Source organism: Cherax quadricarinatus, chromosome 16, assembly GCF_038502225.1.
Source record: "Cherax quadricarinatus isolate ZL_2023a chromosome 16, ASM3850222v1, whole genome shotgun sequence".
Classification (NCBI taxonomy): domain Eukaryota; kingdom Metazoa; phylum Arthropoda; class Malacostraca; order Decapoda; family Parastacidae; genus Cherax; species Cherax quadricarinatus.
This window is the reverse complement of record NC_091307.1, coordinates 34544558-34552057: the sequence shown is the minus strand read 5'-3', so window position 1 is coordinate 34552057 and position 7500 is coordinate 34544558. Positions and strand designations below refer to the sequence as shown.

Sequence of the window (7500 nt, the reverse complement as noted above, 5' to 3'; positions counted from 1 at the left end):
CCAATAAGCCTGACCTCAATTGTAGGCAAATTACTAGAGTGAATTATAGCCGAGATTATAAGAAGCCATCTCGATAAGCATAGCTTGATTAATGATACTCAGCATGGATTCACAAGAGGCCGGTCTTGTCTAACTAATTTATTAACTTTCTTCAGAAAAGCTTTTGAGGCTGTTGACCACGATAAAGAATTTGATATTATTTACTTAGATTTTAGTAAGGCTTTTGATAGAGTTCCGCACCATAGACTGTTAAAGAAAGTGGCAGCTCATGGCATTGGGGGAAAAGTGCTCTCGTGGATCGAGTCATGGCTCACTGACAGGAAGCAGAGAGTGTCCATAAATGGGGTTAAATCCGAGTGGGGATCTGTAACAAGTGGCGTTCCACAGGGATCAGTCTTGGGCCCGTTGTTGTTTATAATATATATCAATGATCTTGATGAGGGAATTACTAGTGATATGAGCAAATTCGCCGATGACACAAAGATAGGTAGGATAATTGATTCAAACGTAGATGTTATGGAACTTCAGGAGGATTTAAACAAACTCTATTCTTGGTCAGAAAAGTGGCAGATGCAGTTCAATGTAGATAAATGCAAGGTTCTGAAGCTTGGGAGTGCCCATAACCCTAGTACTTATAAGTTAAATGATGTAGAACTTAGCCATACAGATTGCGAAAAGGACTTGGGGGTTATGGTGAGCAGCAACCTTAAACCAAGACAGCAATGCCTAAGCGTACGTAATAAGGCAAATAGATTACTGGGATTTATATCAAGAAGTGTAAGCAACAGAAGTCCAGAGGTCATACTGCAGCTTTATACATCATTAGTAAGGCCTCACCTAGATTATGCAGCTCAGTTCTGGTCTCCATATTACAGAATGGACACAAATTCGTTAGAAAATATTCAGCGTAGGATGACTAAATTAATACATAGCATTAGAAATCTTCCTTATGAAGAAAGATTGAAGACTCTTAAGTTACATTCACTTGTTAGACGAAGAATGAGGGGAGACCTGATCGAAGTGTATAAGTGGAAGATAGGTATTAATAAAGGGGATATTAATAAGGTCTTTAGGATGTCTCTCCAAGAGAGAACCTGCAGTAATGGATTTAAATTAGATAAGTTTAGATTTAGAAAGGACATAGGAAAGTATTGGTTTGGAAATAGAGTAGTAGATGAGTGGAACAGTCTACCTAGTTGAGTTATTGAGGCTGGGACTTTGGGTAGTTTCAAATTTAGGTTGGATAAGTACATGAGTGGGAGGGGTTGGATTTGAGTGGGACTTTCACATCAGAGCTTATTTCTTGGGTGGCATTGAAAATTGGGTTGGGCAAATGTTTTGTTAGTGGGATGAATTGTAAAAGACCTGCCTAGTATGGGCCAACAGGCCTCCTGCAGTGTTCCTCCTTTATTATGTGCTTAAGTTCTCACCCTCACCTCCCATCCATCACCCCTCTCTCTCCCTCCCTCTCCCTCTCTCATCCTCATCAGCCATCCACCTTCCCGTTCTCACCATCTCTCTCTCTCACACTCTCTCATCCTCATCTAACCATCTCTCATCCCTCATAACTCCCCCACACACACACACACACACAACACCTCCACAGAGTGAGCTTTGTCTCTCTCTCTCTCACCCTCACCTTCCATCCATCATCCCTCTCTTTCATCCTCTCTCTCTCTATCTCTCTCTCTTTCTCATCTAACCATCTGTCCCCCTTCATAACTACCCCACACACACACATACACACACAACACCTCCATAGAGTGAGCTTTGTCTCTCTCTCTCTCTCTTCACCATCCATCCATCTTCCCTCTCTCTCTCTCTCTCTCTCTCATCCTCACCAGCCATCCAACAAGAACATCATCTGGGATCAGGTAAACTATGCCCTAAATGAAACATGCTGGGAGGATATTTTAAATTACATGGGCCCTAACGAATGCCTTGAAAAGATCACCCTCCTGGTAGCTGAAGTATGTTCAAGGTATGTGTTAGGTAAGACACATATGCAACAGTTAGGTATCTTTATTTCGAAACGTTTCGCCTACACAGTAGGCTTCATCAGTCGAGTACAGAAAAGTTGATAGAAGCAGAAGATACTTGAAGACGATGTAATCAGTTCATCACCCTTAAAGTTTTGAGGTGGTCAGTCCCTCAGTCTGGAGCAGAGCATTGTTCCGTTGTCTGAAACAATATGAAGTTGAAGTGACAGAATGGGGCCTTATATAGTGCCAGGAGATGAGACGTAGGTTGCTTTGGGAGGGCAGGTCCCTCTCAAACCCAGCCGTTCTCACTAGTAGAGGTTGTCGAAGTTGATGGTCTGTACCAAGATACCCTTGTGTTGCAGTGTCTGACAGAATGAACATTAAAATGGTATAAAATACCGACAGATTGTTAGGTAAGACACATATGCAACAGTTAGGTATCTTTATTTCGAAACGTTTCGCCTACACAGTAGGCTTCATCAGTCGAGTACAGAAAAGTTGATAGAAGCAGAAGATACTTGAAGACGATGTAATCAGTCCATCACCCTTAAAGTTTTGAGGTGGTCAGTCCCTCAGTCTGGAGCAGAGCATTGTTCCGTTGTCTGAAACAATATGAAGTTGAAGTGACAGAATGGGGCCTTATATAGTGCCAGGAGATGAGACGTAGGTTGCTTTGGGAGGGCAGGTCCCTCTCAAACCCAGCCGTTCTCACTAGTAGAGGTTGTCGAAGTTGATGGTCTGTACCAAGATACCCTTGTGTTGCAGTGTCTGACAGAATGAACATTAAAATGGTATAAAATACCGACAGATTGTTAGGTAAGACACATATGCAACAGTTAGGTATCTTCATTTCGAAACGTTTCGCCTACACAGTAGGCTTCTTCAGTCGAGTACAGAAAAGTTGATAGAAGCAGAAGATACCTAACTGTTGCATATGTGTCTTACCTAACAATCTGTCGGTATTTTATACCATTTTAATGTTCATTCTGTCAGACACTGCAACACAAGGGTATCTTGGTACAGACCATCAACTTCGACAACCTCTACTAGTGAGAACGGCTGGGTTTGAGAGGGACCTGCCCTCCCAAAGCAACCTACGTCTCATCTCCTGGCACTATATAAGGCCCCATTCTGTCACTTCAACTTCATATTGTTTCAGACAACGGAACAATGCTCTGCTCCAGACTGAGGGACTGACCACCTCAAAACTTTAAGGGTGATGGACTGATTACATCGTCTTCAAGTATCTTCTGCTTCTATCAACTTTTCTGTACTCGACTGATGAAGCCTACTGTGTAGGCGAAACGTTTCGAAATAAAGATACCTAACTGTTGCATATGTGTCTTACCTAACAATCTGTCGGTATTTTATACCATTTTAATGTTCATGTTCAAGGTATATTCCTATAAGAAAAAAAAGAAGTAAACTGGGGAGAGATGCTCCCTCTACAGGAGAAGATGAAGAATCATTGATCTCCTCAAGAATGCCAGATTATCTGATACACAGAAGGAAGTGCTCACCAGGGAAGTGGAAAATATTGAGCTATATTTAAAGGACTCATACAGGATCCAGGAGAGACAAGAGGAGCTAAAGGCGATTAGTGAAATTGAAACAAATTCGAAATATTTCTTTTTATATGCCAAAAACAAGTCAAAAACCACTTCTAGTATAGGGCCCCTGCTCAGACAAGACGGATCCTACACAGACGACAACAAAGAAATGAGTGAGATACTGAAATCTCAATATGACTCAGTGTTCAGCGAGCCACTAACCAGTTTAAAGATAGACAATCCAAACAATTTTTTTCATAAATGAGCCTCAAAACCCTCCCAATGTAGGTCAAATTTATGACACAAACCTAACTCCACTAGACTTTGAGAAAGCCATCGACGACATGCCCATGCACTCAGCCCCAGGCCCAGACTCGTGGAACTCGGTGTTCATTAAGAACTGCAAGAAACCCCTCTCACGGGCCCTAAGTATGCTATGGAGAAGGAGCTTAGACAGAGGCGAGATTCCACAGTCACTAAAAACAACAGATGTAACCCCACTCCATAAAGGTGGCAGCAAAGCAGTAGCTAAGAACTGTAGACCAATAGCTTTAACGTCCCACATCATAAAAATCTTTGAAAAAGTTCTAAGAAGCAGGATAGAAAACCACCTGGACTCCCAAAAATTGCACAACCCATGGCACCATGGTTTCAGAGCAGGTCGCTCCTGCCTTTCGTAACTGCTTGACCACTATGGTATGGTCCTAGATGCACTGGAAAACAAACAGAATGCAGATGTAGTATACACAGATTTTGCAAAAGCCATTGACAAGTGCGACCATGGTGTAACAGCACACAAAATGCGTGATAAAGGGATAACTGGCAAAGTAGGCAGATGGATCTTCAACTTTCTAACCAATCGCGCACACAGAGTAGTGGTAAACAGAGTTAAATCAGATGCTGCCATAGTGAAGAGCTTTGTCCCACAAGGCACAGTACTCGCACTTATCCTGTTCCTTATTCTCATATCAGACATAGACAGAGATGTAAACCATAGCACTGTATCATCCTTTGCAGACGATACTAGGATCTGCATGAGAGTGTCATCTATTGAGGACACGGCAAAGCTCCAAGAAGATATAAACCAAGTTTTCCATTGGGCAACAGAGAACAATATGATGTTCAGTGAAGACAAATTCCAACTACTCCGTTATGGAAAACTGGGGTAAATAATAACTAGGACTGAGTATACTACAAACTCCAATCACACAATAGAGCGGAAAAGTAATGTGGAGGACCTGGGTGTGGTAATGTCCCAAGACCTCACCTTCAAGGATCACAACAATGCCACTACCACATCTGCGAGGAAACTAATAGGATGGATAATGAGAACATTCAAGACAAGAGATGCTAAGCCAGTGATGATCCTTTTTAAATCACTTATTTTCTCTATGCTGGAATACTGCTGTACATCCCCATTCAAGGCAGGTGAAATTGCAGAACTAGAGAATCTACAGAGAACCTTTACTGCACGTATAAGTTCCATTAAACACCTTAACTACTGGGAACGCCTGGAAGCACTTGGCTTGTACTCACTGGAGCGCAGGCGAGAGTGATATAACAATTTACACCTGGAAGATTCTGGAGGGACTGGCCCCTAATATGCACACAGCAATCACTCTATACGAAAGCAAAAGACTTGGCAGGTGATGCAACATACCCCCAGTGAAAAGTAGGGGCGTCACTGGTACACTAAGAGAAAACGCAATAAGTGTCCGGGGCCCAAGACTGTTCAACAGCCTCCCAACAGCAATAAGGGGCATTACGGGAAGACCCCTGGTTGTCTTCAAGAGGGAGCTGGACAGATACCTAAAGACGGTGCCGGATCAGCCGGGCTGTGGTTCGTACGTTGGATTGCGTGCGGCCAGCAGTAACAGCCTCGTTGATCAGGGCCTGATCCACCGGGAGGCCTAGTCGTGGACCGGGCCGCCGGGGCGTTGATCCCCTGAATACCATCTAGGTAGACTCCAGGTAATATTTAATACAAGAATGTACAATATTTACAGTATGTACAACTAACTTAGCAGGTACCGTGCTTGTGAGTAATGTAACAAGTGTGCAAGAATGAAAACGCCCAGTTTGAGATAATCATCCTGCAGCTGGAGAGAGACTGACCTCCATACCTAGGTGTAGGAAAAAAAGTAAATTATTCTGGAGTTCAACCCCTCACCCTCATTGGTTGTCGTTTATAACCGGTATAGACATGGAGCACTTACGCCAATAAGAGTAGGCTATCGGACTTCTCTGTGATTTTGGAAGAAATGCAGACTGTATGGTAGTGTAGTGCGCACCAAATAGAAGCGACATATTCGGTGCACGCTACAATTCTCTTGTTAAATGATATGTACCCCTAACAGCAATAACTCCCCTTGATGGTCTAGAATATGTACGTAGTGTAAATACACCGAAAGGTGTGAATCTCTCAGTGCATATACACCGAGGTGTGTACATGCACTGAGAAGTTCTCTCATTACACATTTACCTCACGGTGAATGTGTAATGAGATTTTTTTATAAGTGTATAAACACCGAGAAATGTGTAGTGTCGTGTCCGTGACTTGTGGTGGACAGGCAACCTGCGACCATACTGAAACTCGTGTAGTCAATATTCTTTAAACCCAATAACCCAATCAAATAATTTTGAGTAATGATCAGGAGAGATAATATTTAATTGTCATACACATTATAATTGCAATACAGTACAAGGAGGAAGGACAACGAAAGGGTAACACACACGATGGGAAGAACGAGGCTAACACACATGATGGGAAGAACGAGGCTAACACACATGATGGGAAGAACGAGGCTAGCACACATGATGGGAAGAACGAGGCTAACACACATGATGGGAAGAACGAGGCTAGCACACATGATGGGAAGAACGAGGCTAACACACAGTGTGGAAGAACATCGGGTATTTAGCGTGGAACGAGCGCGTCATCAGAAATATAACTCATAATGAGGACAACGAAGGTTCAACACAAGTGAGAACAGCAAAGGATTAAGACAATTAAAAGGATAACACAAATAAAGGAGGGAATAACACAAATAACTTAGCTAATGAAGACTAAATACTCAAAAGGAAGAATACTAAAGGACTAGTTGATAAATGACAACTAGTCCTCTGGTGTCTTTATTCTGGAAACGTTTCGCCACCCAGCGACTTCTTCAGTCTAATGCAGAGAATGGCGGATGATGAGGAATCGATTACCTCAACCTCCTCTTCATCTTCCACCTTTCTCTGCAATGGACTGAAGAAAATGGGTGGCGAAATGCTTTCGGAATAAACATACCCAAAGGTTGCACAAATGTTTCATTTATCAACTTGACGGTTTTCTAAACCGGCTTATTCACGCCAGAGGACTAGCACACAACACTGAAGTACAACGTATATATAGCACACACAAGGGGATGGACAACGTATATATAGCACACACACACGGGAATAGACAACGTATGTATAGCGCACACACAAGGGGATGGACAACGGAGTTTCCATAATTATATAATCCCTTTGATCTTAAATGATTAACACATGTCACACTGAGAAGGCCACCTATGTCAATAGAGATTCAACGCGCTCATCTGATAAATGGCCACCAAATTTACCTTGTAACGATGGCAGCAGTGTCAAAGTCCAACAGGAGGATCAGAATCTACTGAACTGCGAGATTTCAGTACCGACATGGAAAGAGAAAGAAGAGTAATCGACTTTGTGTTTTTCGACTCTCCGACCGATGGCCCCTAGTTATCTTCAAGAGGAAAGAGGATAGATTCCTAAAGTCAGTCCCTGACCAGCCGGGCTGTGTGTACGGCCAGCAGTAACAGCTTCGTTACTGGCCCTGATCCACCAGGAGGCCTGGTCATGGCCCAGACCGTGGTGACGTTGACCCTCTAAACACACTTCAGGTAGATAAAATTTTCCTGCGAATGTGGGTACTGACTTCTCACTGTCAAGTTCTCATTACT

The 7500-nt window shown here is 42.9% G+C and overlaps 1 protein-coding gene across 1 annotated transcript in view; it reads right to left on the bottom strand.

The window, feature by feature from the left end:
* LOC128688773 (uncharacterized) overlaps nt 1-7500 on the bottom strand; it is a 48212-nt gene that overhangs the window by 40053 nt on the left and 659 nt on the right. The gene's annotated exons all lie outside the window — the stretch shown is intronic.